This window comes from Eupeodes corollae, chromosome 1 (genome assembly GCF_945859685.1).
Source record: "Eupeodes corollae chromosome 1, idEupCoro1.1, whole genome shotgun sequence".
NCBI lineage: Eukaryota > Metazoa > Arthropoda > Insecta > Diptera > Syrphidae > Eupeodes > Eupeodes corollae.
The window spans coordinates 177,264,944-177,278,188 of record NC_079147.1 but is presented as its reverse complement, the minus strand read 5'-3'; the positions used below and the strand labels follow the sequence as shown (position 1 = coordinate 177,278,188).

The 13,245-nt window shown below is 33.6% G+C and overlaps 1 protein-coding gene across 1 annotated transcript in view; it reads left to right on the top strand.

Moving 5' to 3' along the window:
- Positions 1 to 13,245, top strand: part of LOC129942313 (uncharacterized) — a 228,683-nt gene that overhangs the window by 16,989 nt on the left and 198,449 nt on the right. The window lies entirely within an intron of this gene.

Below are 13,245 nucleotides of genomic sequence, written 5' to 3'. Positions count from 1 at the left end.
ATAAAGCAGTTCGCTTAATAACGTTGGCGCTGCTTGTAAAAGCTCTGCGGGAATTAAATCAAGTCCTTCCGCTTTGTAATTCTTAAGCGCTTTAATTGCGGCAACTATCTCATCTTTATTTTTGTTCAGGCGCTTCAGAAGGCATCAGCTGCACGTTGTTTGCAAACATTCGGTTTAAAACCGAGGAAAAGTGTTCTTTCCACCTTCTGCCTTGCTCATCCACCGAACTTATAACAGTACCGTCTACTTCTTTTACTAGGTGTTGCTTTGAGCTGTGTGCACCAGTCAGTGCTTTGGTTATTCTGTAAACGGTCCTGCTGCCGCACCTGTTTGCAGCATCATCTGCTTCTTGCGCCAATGGTACGAGGACTCCAGCTCATTTCTTTCTTAACCTTGGGCAGTAGTTATTCGAGCCCTTAACTGTTTTTGTTTGTTGATCATTGCAAAGATTCTTCTGAAAGCCAAGTGGTGTTACTTCCTTCTTTCCGACCGACTATTCTGTCAATATCTGAAATGAAAACATTTTTTACAGCATTCCAATGGTGTTCGATGTCGTAATGTAGTGTGCTGATGATTGTTTTCATTTCGTGAGAAAGGTGGTAACTGAATTGTTGACGGGTCGTGGGATCCTTTATTCTGCGATGTTGAATTTGGGGGCTCGTGTTATTCTGTTGGATCTTTGAACTGTAGCTTAACGCAATTGTGGGGTAGCTGTCATTAAGTATTGGTCACGGCTCCGCTTCTTTTTCGGATATCCAAGAGACCACGTAGTGGTCAATCTGGGTAGAAGACGAATGCCTGTCCGTCAACACCTAGCTAACTTTATGACACAGTTTGTGTTTAAACACAGTGTCACCAATCACAAGGTCATTGGCGTTGGAGATGTCAATGAACCTCTCACCATTATCATTGCCATTATATCGACACCGTGAACACCCATCGCATGTCTTAGCCCGTTGTTGTTACTGCAACCTTAGAATTGAGGTCTATGATATCATAAGGTAGGTATAATGATGACGGGTCGTACTCTACTCTTAAACCAAGCTTTGATAAACCTTTCCAAAAGGGGCTTTCACGAAATAAGGCTTTTGATTGTAGTTTTTATAAGGAGTAAGCCAACTCCAGCTTCTCGAGCTTTTTCTGGTTCATGACCAGAGTAGAGCAGTACAGTGTAACGTGTCGGTGACTTGTATTTGCTCGATCCCAACCATCGCACTTCGGTTAACCCTAAGATATCTATCATAAAATATCTCTCCAAATGGATTAATCTGGTATTATGCGGACTTTCACTACCTTCGTCCAGAAGCTTCCTCACATTCCAGAAACCAAACTTTGTCCGGGTGCAATAGCCAAAAGTCTTCAACGAGTTATCATTAATTATTTTCCCAGGCTTAATTTCTTGCTTTCTCAAAACTAGCCGTTCGGATTCGGCCTAAAAATTGTAGGTCCCTTCCATTCCTGACAATAGTACTCGCACACTGGAATGGTTGAGAGTTGTAAGTCACTAGGCCCTGGTTCACAACGGACTGTTGCGCCAACCCATTTGATTTTATTTTGAATTTCTTGCAATATATTTTGTATAACTCATTGTTCCTTGCATTTAGAGCTACATTTTCTTCGTAAAGATTTTCTCCTGAACGCAGATTAGAGGTTAAAGTATTTTTGAGTTAGCGTAGCGCACACGACTCTGGGATCCATAAATGAGTGCTGGGTGACCCATAGCCTTATACTTCAGCATTTTTGAATTTATTATGAGTTCAGTAAGTCTTGATAAACTATAGTAGGTTAAGCAGACACCCGCATATTGCTTCATTTTTAACAGTCTCTACCATTGGCTTTAGGTTTGTAAAAGATTTTACCACTTCAAAAATCGTAATTGATCTAGGGTTTCCAACGTTTCTCGCAGGTTAATCTACCATGAGCTATGTTTTGCCCTCATCGCTCTCATCTAGTTGCCGTTCACTAGATCTTTATAAATGCGTTCTGTCTTCTCCAAAAATGCCCAACAGCTGTGTATACGATTTTTACTTTGGTACATGTTTTAGAGCCTTCAGAGTTAAAGGAGGTAGACTAGCCCATCCCCTTTAAAAAGTTAATAAATTCTGTTATTGGGATAAGCCTTTTTGGAGAATATCTTTATTTTGCACCCTTTGACCTGGTCGAATATTCAGTTCTTTCAATTTTGGTCTGTCATATCCTTGTTTTTGCAGTCAAACTCATTGTTTGGATTCCTTTGGTAAGGATCAGTCGAAGATATATTTTATTGTGTCTGCCTTTTGGTCCAATTGTAAAAAATATGTTTAAGGCTCCAGAATTGTTTTCAGCTATTTTTGATGCATTTGTTAATTTCTTTATTTTCTTGGTCCTTAAATAATTTTAGCTGTCCCAAATATATGTAATCTTCTACGTCCTCAATGTTTTCTTCGTCCAACATTATATCGTTTTCAATGTGATTCATTAAGGCTTTAGTTTTCGATTTGCTAATTTCCGTCAACATGTCTTGAATGTGTAGCTTTTGTAGAAATAAGAACTATATCGTCTGCAAATCCTAAATTTTTAAGAACTTGTGCACATATCCTTATTCCATATTTTGTCTTCCAGTTAGTTTTTTTCTGAAAATGTCTTTCAGAACTGAACAAAGGAAATGTTGGACTGTTAAAAATCTAGAAATTTTTCCATCGTTTATCAAAATCTAATCAGTTGTTGATTATGGTTTCCTTATATGAAGCTATCCGGTCTTTTAAGAAGAAGGAACAAATCTTATAGGTTGTATACTTAACAACAATTCCAATAATCTCTGCATGCGGTCTGACTTCTTTCTTTACAGCCTTTTTAACTTCTTCAATGCTTGGTGGCTGCAGCATGATATTATTGCCTTGAAATTATGAAGTCATAATTTCTTTGGTGCGTTGCTCATTTAGTTTTATAATTAATTAATCTGCAGTACCCATCGCTAAAAAATACCTTTTAAGTCGAAGATCACACTTTCCTATCCTTCTTTAGAATATGAGCAAGAGTAATATATAGGGCGTCTTTTTTCGGAAAGATTGATATAACTTCCGCGTCTCGTGCAAACTTTTCTCTGTTTTTCTATCCATTTCACATACGATGTTGTTTTTCCAGATTTACTTTTCTTTTCTGTTAAATATTCGCTCTGTTTTTGTGAGCGTCTTATATTCTCCTATTAAAATGTATGTGAAAGTTTTTTCTTAAAACTCAAGCAAATTTAGGTCAACTTAAGGTCTTCTATTTTGTTAACAAAAATTAAATCCATGTTCCTCAAAAATATTTTAATGAAATACCAAAGGATTATTAGTTGAATTTTAAAAGTAATTCAATCAATCAGTGAGCTTCATATAAACTACTTTGAACTGAAAATAGTTGTCTATGACATAAGTGTAAGTGGGTTTGAAATGCTGTCTTAAAACTGTATTCAAAATACTGCATTACCAAATTTGGTGCACAATATACTAGTGGGTCAAAATTCTTTACATATGCTGAAAATAGGAAACGTGTAATTTAAAGTACAGAATTTTTTTAAATTAAAATTTTAAAAACGGCTTCTTTAAAAATTCTCAAAATAATAAGACATAACTAGATAACTTCGATAGAACGGAAAAAAAACCTGTAATTGGCCTACAACTTTCATGTGGGTGCGGTGGCGTAGTGCGTAGTGCACCAGCTCCTCACACACTAGGTCGCTTGTTCAAGCCCAGCTCGGGCAAAAGTTCTTCAAAAAATTAAATTGAACATAAAAGCGATTAAGCACCACTAAAGGAGTCTGATGATCGGGTTGGTCCCCGTGAAATAGCTATAACTCCAACCTATGAACTTGGTGGTAGCACACACAAGTTGTTGTTGTTTCATTCTAAATTTTCTAAAAAATGAATTTAATAAAATTGATTTCAAAAATACATAATCTACTCAGGTGACTGCAAGAAATGGATTTTCAAAGATGGGTCGGCAAAACACCAAATACGATAAGTCCTTGCATATGTTAACTCAAGTTCGAATATCGTAATGGAATAAATGTGTCCAATATTAATTTTAAAAATTTTAAATAAAAATGCAAAAAATATATCTATATAAATATATAATATCTTTGTATCTTCTTGAGTGAGGAATGGAGAAAAGAAACAATTATACCACCCACAATTATTTGATCCACACAAAAGTTGAAACACCAAACCTCATTTTACATCCTCAAATTATATTCGTCACAGATTTCTACAATACATAAAGGATGACATCTTATGCACAATTTTTACTTTGAATATTCTGATTTTCGTATGACGTTTTTTGACGACTCGACAAGGAGGATACAACTGCTTCTGCATAGTGGATATATTCCTTTCGGCAAAGACTTCGAATCAATTTATATCCTTTTTCAGCAATAAAGTATGCACTTTTGGCACCGATGCACCAATATTGAATAATAGCGGAATTTGCATTTGAAGATATTCTTTTATTTCCTCTCAAGATATCCACACCACAAAGTCAAACAGTTCATATCTCTGTTCTAAAAAATATGCATTGATTGTACAAACATCTATAAAAGAAGAAAATTCTGACTCAAGGATTACGACTACGACATGACTAAAGGCAATAATACTCGTAATCAAAAAAGGAAGAAGAGTTTTATTCTAAATTGATTAAATTTATTGAATGACAAATCGATGAGAATACTCATCTTGTTAGTCATAAATTTCGATTTGAAAATTGCGTGTTATGCGTGTTAGTAGAGTAGGTATATGACACAAGGATATATTTCAAGGACATACAAAACATTTCGCCATATAAGTGGTTCTTTATCATTTATAACTGACTTTTTGAAAACGAGAATAAATGGAAAAAAAACATTACGGCTAGAATGTGTTGGTAAGAATGAGATTTTCATAAAGTGATTGACATACGTGTTGTACATTCATCCCGATAAGTGGTGAACTTCTAAATTTGTTAATGCAAATCCTTGTGTATCCTTTCATCACTTGAGTCGATTCAACAAAAAAAAGAAGAAAAACACGTCACTTCTCATTTTTTTCACAAGGAATTATTGCCTGCTCGGGGAGTATTCATATCTCCACCTCAGCATTTTTGATTGAGTGTTTGATCGGAAGCAAAGGAAGTATAAAGGACGACACAACAAGGATATCCTTGTTGTTTTTATTGAGGTGATAGCGGTGATGGTAGTGGCAGGAGGTGGTTGGCGGTGGGGTTGTGAACTCCAATAAGCAGGTTATGAAAAAGAGGTATGGGGAGGGTGGGCGACTGTGGAGGCTCAATGGTATTGGCACTTGGATTTTATTTTTATTTTCCGTTGTCAACTTTTGTCACACGAAACCAAAATGATTGGGAAATGTCATTTCGAGACTAAAGGATGTATATTGTATATTATTTATGTTTTTTATATTTAGGACATTTTATTTTATGTGTTTTAGTTGTTTCTGTGCATAGGTATAATCATATAGTCAAAGACGTTGATGAGTAGAGTATTGGTATAGCGAGCAGCTTGTGCTTTTGGTTGTTTTGCTTTTTTCTATATGTATGTTTTTTTTCATGTTTGAAAATTACATCGACGAAGTAGGTAATAGATTTTTATTGATCCTGAATGAGTGACAAGGGTGGCCATGGTTATAGGTATACAGTGAGTTGATTTTTGTGGATTTATTCCATGATTTTTTTCGAAGATTTCTGTAGTCTATCGTTCTTTTTATTTTTATTTGTATGTTGACAGTTTTATTGATTAGGAAATTTTTGTGTCGGCGAAGAGAGGGAGTTGAGTATATCAACCAACATTTTTCTTTTATTTGAGCACCATTGCAATATCGTAAAAGGATATTTGTTTTTAAATTTGGTAGTAACGAGAGGCAATGAAGAATGTACATATGTACCATGTTTTTGACATATAATAAAACATTATGATGAAGGTAAACGAACTTTTATCGAATGATTTTGATATGACACATGGAAATAAAGTGGTCAAATGGATCGTTATCGTTACAAGGAGGATGTTTATTTTTGTATGAAAAGAAAAAAACGAAATTTTAAAAGGTATTTTTTGGGGCTGAAGTGGGATTGATGGGAATTATAAATTATATATTATTGAGGAAATGTCGATCATTCTAATCAACAAATGCCATGGACAGTATTTGCAAAAACAGAAAAGGATAGGTTTTTAATATTCACATACTAATGGGAAAACTATGTAGCTAGAAATATAAAAAAGGTAATGTAGTTTTCGTGATAGATCGTAAAATTAAAATAAGAAAAAATACATAATAAAATAAAACAAATTAAAAAAAAGATGACGTTCCATAAAAAATTCTTTTACTAATATTTAATGATTTGTCACCCAATTTATCCAATAGGAAAATTTAAAAGACAGGATTTGTTTTGAAGGTTTTAATAATTGTTTATATTTTTCTTAAACATTTACGGCTTTTCTCATACTTTGAAAATCTTTATATTTCAAGTAAAAGCTTTACCAGAAATCAAAAACAAAAAAGAAAATTCGAAATTGGTGCTAATTTTTATGGAACAATATTTTTCAGCGATGAGGGTAGGGTAGTTAGGTACTCGTTGGGACTATGAATTGAAAAATACAAAATAAAAATAATATTTACATTGACAAAATTAGGGATACTAAAGTCATTTCGTTGCGTTTAGAAAGGAAATGAGGTCTTTAAATTTCGTCTCGGAAAGTTTATCAGTCTTCAAGGAATGATTATCCGAAGTTTGACACTTGAGAACTGGACAGGGTAGGTCTGTTTTTAACTGTATAGGTAAGCCATATCTTCATGGATATAGTACAGTCTGTTAGACTTTGATAAAATTGATAAAATTTGGACCTACATATCTCCAAGTGGAATATTAACCCCTTTCGCAAGTGAGCCATGATCGATCTTTGCTGGGCCAACTCATTAGCCCTTTCATTTCCCAACTCTGAGTGACACGGAGGTTGATACTGAGGCTGGATAGTTCGTCCTAACATTGTTCAACCAGTATAAAAGATTTTGTGGTCGAATTGATAGCCATAATAGCCGCCTGTCTGTCAGCGCAGATATCCGTGTTTCTATTTTGGTTTGAATATTTCCCATGATTTTCTGATTTCTAGTAAATTAGCTTAAATACACTGGCATAATCAGGTACCCAAAAAGACTAAGAAACATTTAAGAACTCAGAGAAGATTCCCGATCCAACTCCACACTCCATCTTTGACTCGTCAGTAAAAATAGTGGTATGAAAACTGCCTTTAAAATCTTTTCTAAGGTTTAAGGCATCGTTGCAGTAGTCGGTGGCTCATTGGAATCAGTTCGTTAGTGTTGACCTGTCCATAGGTTCAAGAAAATCAACAGTTTGATTCTTTTAGCCTTAGCACGCTCCACGATTCTAAATATTCAATGTGTACTTTTACTGGTAAGAGGTGCAGAATAACTTTTAAGACATCGGTTGGGCAGGATCAAAAGGCCCCTGTATTGCCGACACAAGCTTTTCTTTAAACCTTCTTTAGTTTCTCAATGTTGTATATTTTAACATAAATCGATCCATAAAACAAGATGTCCTATTTTACAACGACTGAGTACGTCCACAAATCATCTTCGATTGATGGCTCTACTTTTTTACCAAAGGTCTATCTACAAGCGTAAAAGACAATCCCTTCTTAACTTGTTGTTTAATGTTTACTTTCCAGTTTAGTTCTGGATCTAGAATGACTCCAAAATATTTCGCGCTGGAGGAAAAAGACAGGATTTGACCGTTCAGTCGGTGTAGTAGAGTGAGGGAATATAATTTAGTTTTGGTCGTCAAGAGCATCAGTTCAGCTTTGCTCTCATTAACACCTAGTCCACTGCTGGCCCAGCTACAAACTTTCTTCAGAGTCATATCTGCGATTTTGCTAATCACTGCGACGAATTCTCCCGACACTAGTTAAATCAAATCAGCATAAGTTACCGCCTTCAATCCACAATTGTGAGTGGGGAGAGAACACGGCCCTAGGGAGTTAATATAAGAGAATGTAGCTGGAATCCTTCTTTCACTTAACTTTCATTTAAGACTTTATTGAAAGCACCTTCTCCGTCTAGGACGTTGGAAGGAGTAAATTCCGTATTTCGAATTGTGTTATCAATGCTACGCTCTACCTCATACAGAGCCGCCTCAGTAGACTTGCCTTTGAGATGTGAGTGATGAGATTCTAGCGGACATTTGTCAGGAATGCCCTGATATGGGTACTTATAGGATGCGTTCCAATGTTTTAAGAGCAAAAGGGGTCAAGCTTATTGGACAAAAATCTTTTGCGTATGCATTGCATGCCAAATCACTACTTTAACCTATCTCCAGTACAAGATTGACACAGAGGTATCCTTTTAAGATTGTCTCCAGACATGTTACTTCGTTGTCTTGTAGTTTTTGTAGCATTACTGGTAGTATGACATCCAAACCTGGATATTAAGGGTGAGAAATTATTAATAGCCCAAAAAATGCTTCCTCTTTGAATAACAGAATTTATTTATTCTACTTGAACTAGATTTTTTTTTTGTTTGGAGTTCCAAACGATTCGGGGTTAAAATTCTTTGAACTCGGTAAATGTGTCCCTATTATTATTTCCAAGAATTTAGCTAGATAGACTGTCCACAATTCATCAGGTTTCTTTAGATTAGATGAGATGGATTGTCATGTTAATTTGATAAGACTTTACTAAGTCTAGCACAATATTTTATGATGATGAAAGTAATTTCCGATTGGATTCAGGCTTGCCAACAAGCAAAATATACTTTATTTTGAAGGCATTATTACGCTTTAAAAAAAATCAGCGCTTAGTCGGAAGTATTATTGGATCAAATGTTCAACGGAAGAAGTAAGACGAAATAGTTACATAATTATTACTATATAATTGATACAAATATTTTTTTTTTAAATTTTTCTCATTAATAAATTTAAAAAAACAAACAATATGACTGTAAAAAAAACCTTCAGGATTATTGAAACAAATTTTTTTAATGACCTCATGTTCACCTTAATTAGTTGAAAATAAATACATATATTTTTTTTTCTATTTTTATGCACTAATTAACAAAATTTCAATATATTATGTATGTTCTGAATTAATTAATTGTTATTTCTGGCAAAATCGTTAGGCGAGTAGAAGCCGAAATTGCAACCACCATCCCCTTATCCACTTTAAAACCCTTATAATATTGTGATTATGTACTCTTGTCGCTTCGCTAAAGCCCTTAATTAAAATCCATAACTCATTCGATGAGGATAAAAAGTAGATAATATATTTAATGCGATGATTTGTGTGCGATAAAACATCTACACCCCCTATTTTTTGCCTGCCCTGCAGCTAGTCAGTCATCTGTGTGCTTGATGTAAAATGTCAAAACTATATATTCACCACCATCATTAATGATATTTTTTTTTAATATTGGTGTAGAGATAACACCGTAAATTGGTACATGGTTTTAAATGGAAAGAGAAAAATAAATTTTTAATAATGAGGTTTTGTGTGATGCTTAAGCTAAATGACCATGGGGCATGATTCTATTGAAATTTTCTTGCAACGGACGCACAAAAGCGAGCAAAAAGAAATATAAAAATCCTTCCAATTATTTAAATCCAACAATAGGCATTGTTCTGTTCTGTTCTGTTTTTTTTTGTATTTAGTGTAAGCCTTAGCATTCAAGGACTTCCGAACTTAATTATTTTCACTTGAAACCATATTTTCTCCACGTTGCATCACTTCCATCAGACCCTTTCCCACTCCCACTAAAAGGAGCAACACAAAAGTTTTCTTCATTCTCTTTACTTCGAATAGCAAGGAGCCTCTATGTATGTAATTATCCTCGAAGAATACAAAAGTCATTTTGTACAGTCCTCAGTTCTCACGAAAGATTCATATTCTTCTTTAGCTCTCATACAGCCGCAGAGCCAGAACCATGACCTTCATAATTTTTGGGTGAAATATATTTAATATATCCTTAATCCATATTGTACAGGATTTGCATTCACTTCGAACTCCTTTCGCATGAATTACAATTAAAATTCCACGGAAAAAGGAAGACGAAGAGCTTTATAAATGCAACTATACCACCACATCGCCATCGTGCCATCGTGCACTACTACCGTATCATATCGTCTGAAGTCCTTCGTTTTGAGAAAATATAAGAATCCTTGAAAGTGTTGCATTTCACTTTGCAAAATTTATTATAAAATCTTCTCTGCACACAAAATACAAAGAAAATATGCACACACAAAAAATGAGATAAACAAGAATAAAAAAGGAATAAAATACTGCAATGCATATTGGAAGAGAACAATCTTTTCAGTTGCGGGTCCTATTGTCAATCTACTAAATCCAGATTAGTATAAATTCCATGCAGCCAGCGCAGTGGTGAAATTTTCATTTTCATTTTCATTTTAATTTTAATTTTTGGAGGTTTTTTTCTAGAGGAAGAATATTATGTTCCAGCAGCGGGCTTGTCTTCTTTTGTGGGGTTTGCCAGCGTGTTTGTGAATAATCTTTATTCCAGGACTGGATTTGGTTTTATTGAAAAACAAATCAGCCTAAATTTACACATCCAAAGCTTACTGAGAACTAAGTAAGATTCATTAAGATATTCAAAATTAATTTAGGCAGACTTTTTTGATTTTGAAAAAAAAAGTTCTTCAATCATTCGAAAAACACTTCTTTAGCTGTCGTTGGTTTTCATCCTTGGACTCAAAAGAAACTAGTAAATTCAACAATTTTATGTTTGGTATTAAAGTTGATTTGCAGAATTTTGTTTATTAAAAATATGCTATATTCAAGTTTAAATTTGTCAATAATGTTATTGTTTTCAATAAAGGGCTGATTGTTGGTTTTACATTTCCGGAAATAATGGTTCCACTGAAAGCGTTTGATTTTCTTTGAATTCCCATATTTTACTTTACTATCGACGATCTACTCTAACCTCAAATGATTGATTCCAATCAGGAAATGCTTGATACGAATCAGAAAATGTGTGTCCAATGAAAAAAAAAGTCAATGATAGAATAAGCAACCTTTCGAAAAAATTGATTAACCAATCAATGATATCAGCCAATTATAGCTATAAAAGGCCCATAAATCTTGAGAACATTTTAGCACAGAAATCTTTTAAGTACACCTGACCCGACAAACGTTGTTTTGTCACATAAATAATTTCTAGAGAATATTTTGGTAGAAGTAAATAACTAATTTATTGTAAATGTGAAAGGATGTGGTATATAAGTGGAAAAGATATAGATACGGTGACCATATTTTCCGGGACAAAATAATGAACAGTACCAAAAAAATGAAAAATGTTGACCATTTTTAATTTTGTTTATATTTCATTGAGTAATAGTAAATAAATATAATATAACTAGGTATATTTTTAAAATAAACAAAAATAAAACTTTCATCTATAATCAACAAAACAAACATAAAAATAACACAGATTCCTTAAGTCTCTAACTTATACTAACAAACAAAAATAAACAAAACCTTTAACTCTTTTTATTAATTTGCTAGTTAAACAATTTTGACATCGAATTACAATATATTAATATTGTTAAAATAAGTACTTTTCGGAAGAATAATTCTTTTAATTAATTCTGGTTTTCCATTTGAATAATTCTTAAATTCGATGCAATTAAATTCAAATTAAAATAGACCTGATTATTTCAATTTTCATATTGTTTTTTTCGTTTGTCTATACATATTTTTTAAAATTGAGAAAACTCTCTTTGTAGGGGCATTAGACCCAGAAAGGCATAAACAAATCTCTACGATTTTTGAAATGTTTTCATACTGTATAATTTTTTTATTAAAAAACTTGAACCTTCCATTCAACAATTTTTTTCCGAAGAATCATAATTTTATACACATGAAAACTCGTCGAATACATCAATGTCATTTAATGAAATATTGCATCATCTAATTGGAAATTGAAGGCGTTTGAATTAAATTGGCCGTTGCACAACCGTGGTGATTTCATATTACGAAGCAAAATTACCGGAGATTCAATTGTTTTTTTATATTGCGAAGCGCGTCTGCGTTATTTTGAATATTTAGTGGTAATTGAAATACTGAATGAACTGTTCTGAATCTATCCAATAAAGTTGCAGCAATGCCAGAAGGTGCAAAAGCCAATGCTGTTATTTGATCCTATTTTAGCAAGAATTAGCGAGATAAGGAATGTTTTGTCAGTTCCACCTGGTGCATCTAAAAATACAAACCACCTTTCCTGCCGAAACTGCGAGCATGATTTGGTCTTATGGTTCTTTGTTCTTCATTCATTAGTGGGACATTGCATTGCGAGCAATAATCGCTGCCATTTCTACAATATTGTATTGTAGTTCACGATTCAATTCGGCATACCGAAATGAATGAGTGGTAAGTTGGCAATAATAACGCAAAAACCCTCAATAGCAATCAAGGCTTCATTGAACGTAGCTTCACGGAATACTATCGTAAGATCGTTGCACCGTGTGCAATGTTGATGCAATTAAACAATAGCACTTAAGAATATAAAAATGGATGAAAACCATTTTCATTGAAATTGGTTAAGCCATTGCGGAGGAGTATGGCAACTACCACTGAGGAAGAAGAGTTTTATATATTAGATTATTGGTCTTTTGGGCCTTGTTTTATTTGGTCTTTCATGTGATCCACCACTGTATGTACCTATATACTAAATAAATGAAAATAGTATGAACTCTGTGTAGGTACTTATTTATGATGAGTTTGGTTTATGGTTTCGCCTTCGACGACGAAGTCACATTTTTATGCACGGAAGAAAAGTGAAGAATTGCTTCAAGTATACAAGATTCTTGATACAAAAAATGGAAGTAACAATTCGAAATTTAATAACTCACTTAGTAAACAGATGAAATGGGATTTGTGGTTGTTAAAATTAGGTAAATTAAATTAAAAAAAAACAACGACATAATAACTCTATTATGAATATTGAATGACTTGATTTCGTTTATTTTCTTTAGAAAAAATACTTAAATCCGTTTGACTATCATTTTTTAGAGACATATTTAATTTAGGTGCTTAAGTGATTATTCAAATGGAATATACATTTTCTTCTCTTAAAATCCAATAGAACTTCGCTAATTACTATCGATACTCACCACAAAACAGAGCTTAACAGAAAGTAACCTATTGTCAAAATTTACTTATAAAGCCTAACTGCATTGCTCAATTCAATACCCATTGGTTTCTAACTGGAAGAAGATTGA